Raw genomic sequence first — 15,050 nt, 5'->3', positions numbered from 1 at the left:
AGCACTGGACGGAAACCGTGGTGTTCCGCCCAATGCCTTGTTGGAGTTGTAGTTCTTGGAGAAGCCCCACCTTTCTCTTTGTAGTGCCCGCCTGCCTGAGAGGCTGTGAGCGCTCCTAAGAGGTTTGTGCGTTCTCCAGGCTTCTTATTCGGCCCTCTTTGGGGGGCTTTTCAAGCTGATTTTTCACTACTGTATGTGACCCGCACCTGATTAGGTGCTTTGGGAAACTAGCAAACCTAGAAATTTGGATCATCTATCTAAAATGTCAACCAGTACTGTCGAACAGAGAATTAGAGAAAAGCTATTCCAACCAGTATTTTTTCTATTCTCAGGCAAGACACGTAGACATTCCCTACATCCAGCAGGTCACCGAGCCCTGAGCTTTATTTAGAAGCCCTTCGAAGTGCCAAAAAAGTATATCTTTTTTTCTCCATTCCCACTATAAGTGCTTCAGTTCTTGCTGTTTACTGGATGTGGGTTTTACTCTAGTAGTCTTTCTATCTTAGGTCTTTCCTGCACTTTTTATTGTTATTTATTTTATTTTATTTTATTTTATTTTTGAGACACGGTCTTGCTGTGTACCCCAGGCTGGAATGCAGTGGCGTGATCTCAGCCCACTGCAACCTCCGCCTCCCGGGTTCAAGCGAGTCTCCGGCCTCAGCCTCCCCAGTAGCTGGGATTACAGGAGCGTGCCACCCGCCCAGCTAATTTTTTGTACTTCTAGTAGAGACGGTGTTTCATCATGTTGGCCAGACTGGTCTCAAACTCCTGTCCTCAAGTGATCTGCCCACCTCGGCCTCCCAAAGTGCTGGGATTACAGGCTTGAGCCACTATGCCCGGCCTCCCTGCACTTTTTAATCAGCTGCCAAACTTCCCAAAACAGCATTTTGAACAGTAGATCTTAGGTTCAGAGGATGAACTGTGAAGTTAGGCAGTTATGAATTCAATCCCAGTTCTGTCACTTACTGGTTAGGTAACCTTGAACAAGCATTACTTATATAACACCTTGGTTCCCACATCTGTAAAACAAGATAATTATAGCACTCACAAAAGGTTAGAGTATCAAATAAGATGATGTATGTAAAACTGTTAGTACAGTGCCTGGCACGTGTATGTGCTCAGTAAATGGTAACTATCAGTATTGCTGTTATTCTATACCTCCATTGTAGCATTCCTGCATTCAATATGCGTTTACTGAGCACCTACTTTGTTCCTGGTGCTGCTGTAGGTTCTGGAGACACAGTGATAAATAGGACAGATATGGTTTCTACTTTCTGGGGGTTACATTCTTTTAGCATAATACACATTGCCTGTATCTGCCTTAGTATCTGTCCCTCCATTCTCCACCTCCAAGATTGCAGCTTCTTGAGAAAAGGTTGTCCATTTCCCATTGCTTAGTGTCCTGCCTGAGCACACAGGAAGTAGTCCAGGAATTAATAATGACTTCTCTACATACAACCTCCAATCTGCTCTGACTTCAGGCCTTGGTGTGTGGCTTCCTTGAAATGTCCTACTGCCCCTCTTTCCTATCCAAATCCAGCCAGTCCTTCAGGACCCTGTTCTGGTCTCGTCCTCTCTGGGAAGCCCTCCTTGGCTTTGATTGCTCTTTTACAGCGCAACAGTTTATTTGTTTTCCTCTAATTGTTTCTGGCTTGAAAAATGTACCTTAGGCCGGGCACAGTGGCCCATGCCTGTAATCCCAGCACTTTGGGAGGCCGAGGCGGGTGGATCACAAGGTCAGGAGATGGAGACCATCCTGGCCAACATGGTGAAACCCCGTCTCTACTAAAAATACAAAAATTAGCTGGGTGTGGTGGCGTATGCCTGTAATCCCAGCTACTCAGGAGGCTGAGGCTGGAGAGTCGCTTGAACCCAGGAGGCAGGGGTTGCAGTGAACCCAGATCGCACCACTGCACTCCAGCCTGGTGCCAGAGCAAGACTCCGTCTTAAAAAAAAAAAAGAAAAAGAAAAATGTACCTTAATGATTAGGTCCATTCCTGCAATGTACACTTTTTCAACAGCAAAGAAAGTGCTCAAGAAACGTCTGCTCATTGGAGAAATTTTTTTTTTTTGAGACAGAGTCTCACTGTGTTGCCCAGGCTGGAGTGCAGTGGCACTATCTCAGCTCACTGCAACCTCTGCCTCCCAGGTTCAAGCGATTCTCCTGCCTCAGCCTACCAAGTAGCTAGGACTACAGGCACATGCCAGCACGCCCAGCTAATTTATTTATATTTTCAGTAGAGACAGGGTTTCACTGTGTTGGCAGGATGGTCTTGATCTCCTGACCTTGTGGTCCGCCCGCCTCAGCCTCCCAAAGTGCTGGGATTACAGGTGTGAGCCACCACACCCAGCCAATTGGAGAAATTTTTATTCCTTCCTTCCTTCCTTCCTTTTTCTTTCTTTCCTTTTTTTTCTTTTTCGACAGTCTCACCCTTTGCCCAGGCTGAGTGCAGTAGCACAAACATGGCTCACTGCATTCTTAACCTCCTGGGCCAGCTGATCCTCTTCAGCCTCTTGATTAGCTGGGACCACAGGTGTATCCTACCATGCCTCGGTAATTTTTTTTTTTTTTTTACTTTAGGGATGGAGTTTTGCCATGTTGCTCAGGCTGGTCTCTAACTCCTGGGCTCAAGTGATCCACCCATCTCTGCCTCCCAAAGTGTTGGGATTACAGGCATGAGCCACCTTGTTTGCTCAAATATTGCTTTCTATAACCATTTCTCCAGGACTGGAAAGATGGCAAGTGTGGGTGTTCTTGTTTCTCAGACTCTGCTGCACCCGAAAGCAATGTATCTTTAGCACACACTGTTTGGACACCTTACAATGTAGCCACTTCTAGGTCCAGAAGAGAAATGTCTTCATCTTTGGGTTGCCCACTTATACACTGACCCTTTTCCTGCCTCTATCCCATCCGAGTCACTTGTTCTTTCATTAGTACATTTAGCATTCATTTTTTGAGCATCTATTACATGTCAAGCACTGTGATAGTCACTATAAGAGATACAAAATAGGGCCAGGTGCGGTGGCTCATGCCTGTAATCCCAGCACTTTGGAAAGCCGAGGTGGGTGGATCACGAGGTCAGGAGTTCGAGACCAGCCTGACCAACATGGTGAAACCCCGTCTCTACTAAAAATACAAAAATTAGCCGGGCATGGTGGCACACCCTTGTAATCCCAGCTACTCGGGAGGCTGAAGCAGGAGAATCACTGGAACCTGAGAGGTGGAGGTTGCAGTGAGCCGAGATCGTGCCCCTTCACTCCAGCCAGGGTGACAGAGTGAGACTCCATCTCAAAAAAAAAGAGAGATACAAAATAGGATATGGTGCCTGCCCTCAAGGAGGATGACCTATAGTCCTAACCATAATGAAAAGACAAATGAGTGCCGGGCGCGGTGGCTCACGCTTGTAATCCCAGCACTTTGGGAGGCCGAGGCAGGTGGATCACGAGGTCAGGAGATCGAGACCACGGTGAAACCCTGTCCCTACTAAAAATACAAAAAAATTAGCCGGGCGTGGTGGCGGGCACCTGTAGTCCCAGCTACTCGGACAGGCTGAGGCAGGAGAATGGCGTGAACCCGGGAGGCAGAGCTTGCAGTGAGCCGAGATTGCACCACTGCACTCCAGCCTGGGAGACAAAGGGAGACTCTGTCTCAAAAAAAAAAAAAAAAAAAAAAAAAAAAAGAAAAGACAAATGAGGTATCAAGCACTCCTCAAAAAAAAAAAAAAAAAAAAAACAGGCAAGGTGGTTCACACCTGCAATCCCAGCACCTTGGAAGGAAGGATTGCTTAAAGCCAGGAGTTCGAGACCAACCTTGGCAACAAAGCGAGACCTGTCTCTACAAAAAAAATTTTTAAGCAGCCAGGTATGGTGCCATGTGCCTGTAACCCCAGCTTAGTCAGGAGGCTGAGGTGAAAGCATTGCTTGAGCCCAAGAGTTTGAGGCTGCAGGGAGCTATGATTGCACCACTACTCTCCAGCCTGGTGACAGAGCAACAACCTGTCTCAAAACAAAACACATGGGCCGGGTGCGGTGGCTTATGCTTGTGATCCCAGCACTTTGGGAGGCCGAGGCAGGCGGATCACCTGTGGTCAGGAGTTCGAGACCAGCCTGACCAACATGGAGAAAACTTGTCTCTACTAAAAATACAAAATTAGCTGGGTGGGGTGGCACATCCCCCATATAGTTGATGGGAAACATCCGCCAAAGTGACTTATGTCAAAGTGAGTCTGTCAAGAAAATCTCTTGGATTTAGTATAGATTGATTTTTTTCTTTTTTTCTCTAGAACTAGAGAGAACCTGGGAAAATGCTGTGATAACAGATCATTTCACCCCGGAACTCTCACATATCTCACTGTGGATCAGAAAGTCTCAGACAAGGGATGGGCTGGTGAGGACACATCATCTCTGTTCAATCTCCCTACTGGAATTCATTCTTTTTTTTTTTTTTTTTTTTTTTTTTTTTGAGACAGAGTCTCGCTCTTTCACCCAGGCTGGAGTGCAGTGGCGCGATCTTGGCTCACTGCAGGCTCCGCCCCCTGGGGTTCACGCCATTCTCCTGCCTCAGCCTCCCGCGTAGCTGGGACTACAGGCGCCTGCCACCTTGCCCGGCTAATTTTTTGTATTTTTAGTAGAGACGGGGTTTCACCGTGTTAGCCAGGATGGTCTCGATCTCCTGACCTTGTGATCTGCCTGCCTCGGCCTCCCAAAGTGCTGGGATTACAGGCGTGAGCCACCGCGCCTGGCTGGAATTCATTCTGACTAGAGTAGAGAGATTTTGAGTCAATTGCTGAAGGAAGTGTTTCTGTTGAAAGAGCTCCAAAAGAATACCAATGCTTCCTGCCATCCTCAAGGGGACTCCAAACCAAGAGATTGAGTAGGACTTTGTTAGATGAGCAGGAATTGTGTGCCAGGATTAGAGGTGTACAGACCCAGTGTGAGGCCACCTGTGGTGTCAGTTGTGCCCTTAGGATGGTATAACAGGTTTCATGCCTTTTTTTTTCTTTTTTTTTTTTAGACAGGGTCTCACTGTGTCACCCAGGCCGGAGTGCAGTGACTCAATAAGCCTCGACATCCTGGGCTCAAGCAATCCTTTCTCCCTAGTAGCTGGGAGTAAAGGCATGCCCCATCATGCCTAATTTTTTTGTTTTTTGTAGAGATGGTGTCTTGTTATGTTGGCCAGGCTGGTCTTGAACTCCTGGACTCAAGCAATACTCCCTCCTTGCCCTCCCAAAGTGCTGGGATTACAGGTGTGAGCCACCGCGCCCAGCCTACATTGATTTTTTTATTGTGTTTTATTTTTTGTTTTGTTTTTATGTTTTTGTTTTTAAGATAAGGTCTCCTTCTGTGGCCAAGGCTGGAAAGCAGTGACATGATCACAGCTCACTCCAGCCCCGAACTCCTGGGCTAAAGCAACCCTCCTACTTCAGCCTCCTGAGTAGCTGGGACCACAGGCGCTTGCCACCACGCCCAACTAATTTTTAAATTTTTTGTAGAGACGAGGTCTCATCTGTTGCCCAGGCTGATCTTGAACTCCTGGGCTCAAGCAGTCCTCCTGCCTCGGCCTCCCAAAGTGCTGGGATTACAGGCATGAACCACTGTGCCTGGCCAATTTTTTTTTTTTTTTGAGACTGAGTCTCACTCAAGCTAGAGTGCAATGCGCCATCTCCACTCACTGCAAACGTTGCCTCCCGGGTTCAAGAGATTCTCCTGCCTCAGCCTCCCCAGTAGCTGGGATTACAGGCAACAGGCACATGCCACCATGCCTGGCTAATTTTTGTATTTTTAGTAGAGACGGGATTTCACCATGTTGGCCAGGCTGGTCTCTAACTCCTGACCTCAAGTGATCCACCCACCTCGGTCTCCCAAAGTGCTGGGATTACAGGCGTGAGCCACTGTGCCCGGCCCTGGCCAATTTCTTATTGTGATTAAATATACATAACACCAGGCCGGGCGCGGTGGCTCACGCTTGTAATCCCAGCACTTTGGGAGGCCGAGGCGGGCGGATCACGAGGTCAGGAGATCGAGACCACGGTGAAACCCCGTCTCTACTAAAAAATACAAAAAATTAGCCGGGCGCGGTGGCGGGCGCCTGTAGTCCCAGCTACTCGGAGAGGCTGAGGCAGGAGAATGGCGTGAACCCGGGAGGCGGAGCTTGCAGTGAGCCGAGATTGCGCCACTGCACTCCAGCCTGGGCAACAGAGCGAGACTCCGTCTCAAAAAAAAAAAATACATAACACCATAACACAACATTGACCATTTTAACCTTTTTTTTTTTTTTAGATAGGTTCTCACTCTGTCACCCAGGCTGGAGTGCAGCAGCATAATCATGGCTCACTGCAGCCTTGACCTCCTAGGCTCAAGTGATCTTCCTGCCTCACCAATTTGGACAAACTGTACCCATCTTGGTTAAAGAGGCAGATGTGATGGAAAACTGGCTCTAACTTCTCTAGTATTAATTCAACACAGATTTGCTGATTATCCTCCTACGTGCTAAACACTGTTCTAGGCCCTAGGGCAATAGCAGTGGACAAAACAGACAAATCTCCTTACCTTTCTCTCAAAAAAGACAAAATCCTATGCCTTTCTAATGCAACACTGTCCAGTAGAACTTTCAGTGGTAATGAAAATATTCTATAATATCTCCACTGTCCAACATGGTAGCCACCAACTACATGTGGCTATTGAGCACTTGGAATGTGACTGGGTAGACTGAGGAACTGAATTTTTAATTTTATTTCATTTTAACTCATTTCTTTTTTGTTTGTTTTTATTGATTTTTAATTTTTTTGAGACAGAGTCTCACTCTGTCACACAGGCCAGAGTGCAGTGGTGCGATCTCGGCTCACTGTAACCTCCGCCTCCCGGGTTCAAGTGATTCTCATGCCTTAGCCTCCCAAGTAGCTGGGACTACAGACAGTGCCACCACAGCTGGCTAATTTTTTGTATTTTTGGTGGATACGGGGTTTGGCCATGTTGGCCAGACTGGTCTCCAACTCCTGACCTCAAGTGATCCACCTACCTTGGCCTCCCAAAGTGTTGGGATTACAGGCGTGAGCCACTATGCCTGGCCTCATTTTTTAACTCATTTCAATTTAAGTTTGAATAGCTACATGCGACTAGTGTATTGAACAGCACAGCTCTAGTGTACTCTGACACATGTCTGGACTTTGGCTTTTGAAATGCAAAAGCCCAGCATTTTGCTACTCAGAAAGCACTTTCTCTGCTTTTTCTCTGAAACAATTCTTCCTCCATCATTGGGAAAGCTTGGGTCTGAGGCACGGGATGTGGGACAGCTCCCGGTGAGTCCCCAAAAAACCTCCAAATCTTGACTGACCCCATTGAATGTCTGAACTCAGGGAAGACACATTCCTGAGGTAGATGCTTCTAGGTATGCAAAGCACATGGTATCCCCCTTCCCCCCCCACACATGAAGAATGTCTATGTCCTCTCAGCCCCTTCACCCTCTTGTTCCCTTCCAGCCTCACAGCCAGTAATGAGGAGCCATTTTAGCATAAGGGCACATCATCCTGAGAGGCAGTCTCTCAGGATGAGAGCGAGAGCATGACTTTTTGGTTTGGTTGTAGATATCATACTCTGAAGATGGAATGGCGACGTCAGTGAGGAGGCCAGAAACAGGGGTCTCCTCGACCTCACCCAAGAGGCAGCAGCAGGAAGAAGTAGGGCTCCAACTAAAAGTGGGAAAGTAGCCAGGCACAGTGGCTCACACCTGTAATCTCAGCACATTGAGAAGCTGAGGTGGGTGGATCCCCGGAGGTCAGGAGTTCGAGACCAGCCTGGCTAACATGGTGAAACCCCGTCTTTACTAAAAATACAAAAATTAGCTGGGCATTAGCCGGGCGTGGTGGCTCACGCCTGTAATCCCAACACTTTGGGAGGCTGAGGCGGGCAGATCACGAGGTCAGGAGATCGAGACCATACCGGCTAACACAGTGAAACCCCGTCTCTATTAAAAATACAAAAAATTAGCCGGGTGTGGTGGCGGGCACCTGTAGTCCCAGCTACTTGGGAGGCTGAGGCAGGAGAATGGCATGAACCCGGGAGGCGGAGCTTGTAGTGAGCCGAGATTGCGCCACTGCACTCCAGCCTGGGTGACAGAGCGAGACTCCGCCTCAAAAAAAAAAAAAAAATTAGCTGGGCATGGTGGCGGGCACCTGTAATCCCAACTACTTGGGAGGCTGAGGCAGGAGAATCGCTTGAACCCAGGAGGTGGAGGTTGCAGTGAGTCGAGATGGTGCCACTGCACTCCAGCCTGGGCGACAGAGGGAGACTCTCAAAAAAAAAAAAAAAAAAAAAAAAAAAAAAAAAAAAGTGGTAAAGTAGATAAGAACAAGGCAAGGGTCCTTTGTGAAAAGGGACTTCCGGGTATCTGCTCCAGGCTGGCTCTGGAAGACAACTTTGGGAGAAAGGGCATGCATGCACATCCTACCGCCCAGGCCAGGAGTCTATGTGTGTTACCAACCAGCTACCAAGGGGTCTCTTTTCTTTTCCACAATGAGCTGTGTGCGCTCAGTCTCCTGCCAGACACTAGGGGACGCTGGCAGTGTCGGCGAGCCTCCGCACTGTGCTCCTGCTCTGCCAGTGCATCCACCACGCTGTAGTCAGACAACTTGTCCCAGCTGTTTCCCCTCCCTGGACTGTGAGTACCTAGAGGGCAGGGACACACCTCGTGTTTGTGGAATGGCTTCCCCGTAAGTAGTCACTGAGCATAACTGAGCCATGAAGGGAGAGGAAAATCACTGCTGCTGACCCTTCAGTGGTCAGGCTTGGCTGGAAAAGGACACCAGATTCCAGAGCTAAGAACAGTGCCCCACGCACAATTATTTATTTTGAAATACTTCAAACCTATAGAAACTTGAAAAAATGGTTGAATTAACACCTGTATGCCTTTCATCTAGATTTATCAGTCACTAACATTTTGCCCATTTGCTCTCACTCTATATGTAAATTAATATATGTATACACTGTCTTGTGCCACATATGATGTTTTGGTCAACAATGGACTGTATATATAATGGCGGTCACATAGATTATGATACTGTATTTTCACTGTACCTTTTCTATGTTTAGATACACAAATATCATATGTTACAATTGCCTACAGTATTCAGTACAGTAATGTGCTGTACAGGTTTGTGCCCTAGGAGCAATAGGCTGTACCATACTACTGCCCAGGTGTATAATAGGCCACGCCATCTAGGTTTGTAAGTACACTCTACAATGTTCACACAACGACATCACCTAACACCATATTTCTCAGAATGTATCCCGTGGTTAAGTGATGCATGACTGTATATGTACAGTTGTCCCTTGGCAACCTTAGGGGATTTGTTGCAGGACCATTGCAAATACCAAAATCTGTAGATACTCATTATCTTTATATAAAATGACAGAATATTTGCATATAGCCTATGCATATCCTCCCATATACTTTATTCTTTTTGTTAATTTTTTTTTTTTTTTATAAAGTAGAGCAGCCGGGCATGGTGGCTCATGCCTGTAATCCCAGCACTTTGGGAGGCCGAGGCAGGCGGATCACCTGAGGTTGGGAGTTTGAGACCAGCCTGATCAACATGGAGAATCCCTGTCTCTACTAAAATACGAAATTAGCCGGGCACACCTGTATTCCCAGCTACTGGGATACAGTAGCTGGGATTACAGCTACTTGAGGCTGAGGCAGGAGAATCGCTTGAACCCAGGAGGTGGAGGTTGCAGTGAGCCGAGATCACGCCATTGTACTCCAGCCTGGGCAACAAAAGCAAAACTCCGTCTCAAAAATAAATAAATAAATAAATAAATAAAGTTGAGCAGAATGTCACTGTGTTGCCCCAGGTCAGTCTCAAACTCTTCAAGCGATTCTCCTGCCTTGGCCTTCTAGAGTGCTGGGATTACAGGCATGAAGCACTGCACCTGGCCCCTACCATATACTATTTATTTATTTATTTATTTATTTTTATTTTATTTATTTATTTTTTGAGACTGAGTCTCGCTCTGTCGCCCAGGCTGGAGTGCAGTGGCGCGATCTCGGCTCACTGCAAGCTCCGCCTCCCGGGTTCACGCCATTCTCCTGCCTCAGCCTCTCCGAGTAGCTGGGACTACAGGCGCCCGCCATCACGCCCGGCTAATTTTTTTGTAATTTTAGTAGAGACGGGGTTTCACTGTGTTAGCCAGAATGGTCTCGATCTCCTGACCTCGTGATCCACCCGCCTCGGCCTCCCAAAGTGCTGGGATTACAGGCGTGAGCCACGGCGCCCAGCATTATTTATTTATTTATTTGAGATGGAGTCTCACTCTGTCGCCCAGGCTGGAGTGCAGTGGCGCGATCTCAGCTCACTGCAAGCTCCACCTCCCGGGTTCACGCCATTCTCCTGCCTCAGCCTCCCGAGTAGCTGGGATTAAAGGCGCCCGCCACCATGCCCGGCTGATTTTTTTTGTATTTTTTTAGTAGAGACAGGGTTTCACTGTGTTAGCCAGGATGGTCTTGATCTCCTGACTTTGTGATCTATCTATCTCGGCCTCCCAAAGTGCTGGGATTACAGGCGTGAGACACCGCGCCCGGCCTATTTATTTATTTTTTTGAGATGGAGTCTCACTCTGATGCCCAAGCTGGAGTGCAGTGGTGCAATCTGGGGCTCTCAAGTTCAGGTGATTCTCCTGCCTCAGCCTCCCGAGTAGCTGGGATTACAGGCGTGCGCCACCACCCCCAGCTAATTTTTGTATTTTTAGTAGAGACAGGGTTTCATCATGTTGGCCAGGCTGGTCTCAAACTCCTGACCTCAAGTGATTCGCCCACCTTGGCCTCCCCAAGTGCTGGGATTACAGGCGAAAGCCACTGCGCTGGGCCTACCATACACTTTACATAATCTCTGGGCCAGGTGCAGTGGCTCATGCCTATAATCCCAGCTCTTTGGGAGGCAGAGGCAGGAGGATTGTTTGAGACAAGGAGTTTAAGACCAGCCTGGGCAACATAGTGAGACTCTGTCTCTATTTTTTTTTAAATTAAAAAAAAAAAATTTTCTGGCCAGGTGAGGTAGCTCATGCCTGTAATCCCATCATTTTGGGAGGCCAAGGTGGGCAGATCACCTGAGGTCAGGAGTTCGTGACCAGCCTGGCCAATATGGCAAAATCCTGTCTCAACTAAAAATATAAAAAAATTAGCCGGGCATGGGCCAGGCGCGGTGGCTCACGCTTGTAATCCCAGCACTTTGGGAGGCCAAGGCGGGCGGATCACGAAGTCAGGAGATCGAGACCACGGTGAAACCCCGTCTCTACTAAAAATACAAAAAAATTAGCCGGGCGTGGTGGCGGGCGCCTGTAGTCCCAGCTACTCGGAGAGGCTGAGGCAGGAGAATGGCGTGAACCCGGGAGGCGGAGCTTGCAGTGAGCCGAGATTGCGCCACTGCACTCCAGCCTGGGTGACAGAGCGAGACTCCGTCTCAAAAAAAAAAAAAAATTAGCCGGGCATGGTGGTGTGCACCTGTAATCCCAGCTACTTGGGAGGCTGAGGCAAGAGAATGGTTTGAACTTGGGAGGCAGAGGTTGCAGTGAGCCGAGATCTTGCCACTGTACTCCAACTTGGACAACAGAGCGGGACTTCGTCTCAAAAATAATAATAATAACTTCCAATCTGCAGTTAGTTTAATCTATGGATGTGGAACTCACAAATACAGAGGGCTGGTTGTATACACATTCATATATACTTTTTTTTTTTTGAGACAGAGTCTCACGATCTGTCCCCCAGGCTGGAGTGCAGTGGCACGATCTCGCCTCACTGCAACCTCCGCCTCCCGGGTTCACGCCATTCTCCTACCTCAGCCTCCCGAGTAGCTGGGACTACAGGTGCCCACCACCACACCTGGCTAATTTTTTTGTATTTTTAGTAGAGACGGGGTTTCATTGTGTTAGCCAGGATGGTCTCGATATCCTGACCTCATGATCCGCCAGCCTCGGCCTCCCGAAGTGGTGGGATTACAGGCGTGAGACACCGCACACGACCCTTTTTTTTTTTTTAGACAGAGTTTTGCTCTTGTTGCCCAGGCTGCAGTGCAGTGGCGCCATCTCAGCTCACTGCAACCTCCACCTCCTGGGTTCAAGCGGTTCTCCTGCCTCAGCCTCCCAAGTAGCTGGGATTACAGGAGCCTACCACCACCCCCGGCCAATTTTTGTATTTTTTTGTAGAGACGGGGATTTCACCATGTTGACCAGGCTGGTCTCGAACTCCTGACCTCACGTGATCTGCCCACCTAAGCCTCCCAAAGTACTGGGATGACAGGCATGAGCCACCGTGCCCAGCTTCTTTATGACTTTCAAAAGAAAACAAGAATTCAACCAAGAATTGCATATTACAGCATTGTATTTGACCAATAAAGTTTAGACTAAACCAAATGAGCTTCTCCCCTAGAGACAGCATGGAGAAAAACGAGAAATGCATGGTAGATAGAAGAACTTTGGCTACTGAGAGGATGAGCAGAAAGAGGAGCAGAGAAGGCTCAGAAAGAGCTCGAGCTCCTGAAACAGACTCTGAAGGGTCCTTTCTAAGTCCTGGGATCACTTGAAAATCTTGGACAGACCTGGCCACACCAAGTTGAAAGTGGATGGAGGACTATTTTCTGCTTCTTGTCAAATTTCTCCCCAACACACGCAAATTCCAAGGTGGATTCTGGAATCTATATCTGCTGTCTTGATGTCTTTTGAGGTTTCATCCCATTTTCAGAATTTGACCACCGTCTCCTCTTCTCCCTTTCTATTAGCCCAGGTGGGAGCTGGGGGAGGGGTTGAGCAGGCCCAGCCTCCTCTTGCTGAAGAGTGAGGAAGGAGTGTGTACGCGTGTGTGTGTACGTGCAAGTGTGTGTGCATGTGCATCTGTGTGTGTGCGTGTGTGTGTGCATGCATGTGCACATGTGACCTCTCACATCCTTCAGAAGAGCCGTCCTTGAACCCATGGGCCCAGGACCCCACTCTCCTGTTGCTATGACAACCACTTCTGTGAGGACTCGGGGAGTAAAGAACTGTGAATGTGTGGTGAGGGAGGGAGGGGGACATGCCAGTCTCATGGCATTAGTGATCATAGAGCTCTATGATAATGAAGAAGAAAGAGAATGGGTCCAGGCCGGGCGCAGTGGCTCACGCCTGTAATCCCAGCACTTTGGGAGGACGAGGCGGGCAGATCATGAGGTCAGGAGATTGAGACCATCCTGGCTAACACAGTGAAACCCCCTCTCTACTAAAAATACAAAACATTAGCCGGGCGTGGTGGCGGGCGCCTATAGTCCCAGCTACTCAGGAGGCTGAGGCAGGAGAATGGCGTGAACCCAGGAGGCGGAGCTTGCAGAGAGCCAAGATAGTGCCACTGCACTCTAGCCTGGGCGACAGAGCAAGACTCCGTCTCAAAAAAAAGAAAAAAGAAAAAAAAAAAAGGAAAGAGAATGGGTCTTTATTGACTCTCAAAGCAGGCAGGGTATGGGACACAGCCAGGAGCAAGGGCAGGGTGATTCCTGAAGTTCTGCTTGGTGTTTTTTTATTTTACAGTGTCACTCTCAGGATATGGGCTGCTCCATTCTTTTTTTTTTTTTTTTTTTTTTTTTTTGGAGACAGAGTCTCGTACTGTCGCCCAGGCTGGAGTGCAGTGGCGTGATCTTGGTTCACTGCAGCTTCCACCTCCTGGGTTTGATTGATTCTCCTAACTCCTCCTGAGTAGCTAAGATTAGAGGCGCATACCATCACGCCCAGCTATGGGCTGTTCCGTTCTTAATTGGACTCTCCACCTCTCCCTTAGGAGATCAAAGAAGCTTGGGGGGCTTCAGGGGAAGAAAATCGCTCCTTTAACAAATCTGCTGTATCCTTGACATCCATCAACAGCTTTATTGATGACTTGGGCTACCAAGGAAGTCAGGAGCTGACCAGTGTAAGTGCCCCACCCTGCATCCCTCCCATCCCTCAGGTCTTGCACCCCTGTTCTACCAGCATTTGAGCAGTTTAGCTCACTAAGACATACTGTGGCAACCTCCCATGCATTCTCTACATGCTTTTGATTCGTATCTTTACTAAAACTTGGCTCAAATTTGCTTTGAGGCTGGACTTGGTGGCTCACGCCTGTAATCCCAGCAGTTTTGGAGGCTGAGTTGGATGGATTGCTTGAGCCTGGGAGGTTGAGGCTTCAGTGAGCTGTGAATGCCCCACTGCACTCCAACCTGGGTGACAGAGGGAGATCATGCCTCAAAACAAAACAGAATTACCACTTTCAGAAAAAAAAAAAAATACCACCACCAATAATAATAGTAATATCAACAATAATAGTAATCATAGCTTACATTTATTGAGTACTTACCACATGCTGTTTTGTAAGAATTTACATCTCATTTAAATATCATAACAATCCTCTAAGGCAGGTACTACTATTTTTTTTTTTTTTGAGGCGGAGTCTTGCTCTGTCGCCCAGGCTGGAGTGCAGTGGTGTGATATCGGCTCACTGCAAGCTCCGACTCTAGGGTTCACGCCATTCTCCTGCCTCAGCCTCCTGTGTAGCTGGGACTACAGGCACCCACCAGCACGCCCGGCTAATTTTTCGTATTTTTAGTAGAGATGGGGTTTCACCGTGTTAGGCAGGATGGTCTCGATCTCCTGACCTTGTGATCCGCCCTCCTCGGCCTCCCAAAGTGCTGGGATTACAGGCGTGAGCCACTGCGCCCGGCGGCAGGTACTACTATTATCCCCATTTTTCAGATGAACAAACTCAGGCACAGGCAGGTTGAATAACTCTCCCAAGACCGCATAAGTAGAAACCAAAGATGCTAGAATTTGAGCTCAGTTTGGCTCAAGAGTTCACACACAAAAGAACCACCTCCCAGTTAGCCACTCGATTCTTATCAGTCCTTCATAATATCCTTTCAATATTTATATGCTCTTAAACGCACGTGGCATAGGAACTTCTTTTTTTTCTTTTCTTTTTTTTTTTTTTTTTGAGATGGAGTCTCGCTCTGTTACCCAGGTTAGAACGCAGTGGCGCGATCTCAGCTCACTGCAACCTCCGCCTC

This window comes from Nomascus leucogenys, chromosome 12 (assembly GCF_006542625.1).
Source record: "Nomascus leucogenys isolate Asia chromosome 12, Asia_NLE_v1, whole genome shotgun sequence".
In the NCBI taxonomy this organism is placed as follows: domain Eukaryota; kingdom Metazoa; phylum Chordata; class Mammalia; order Primates; family Hylobatidae; genus Nomascus; species Nomascus leucogenys.
This window is presented reverse-complemented; position numbering follows the sequence as displayed.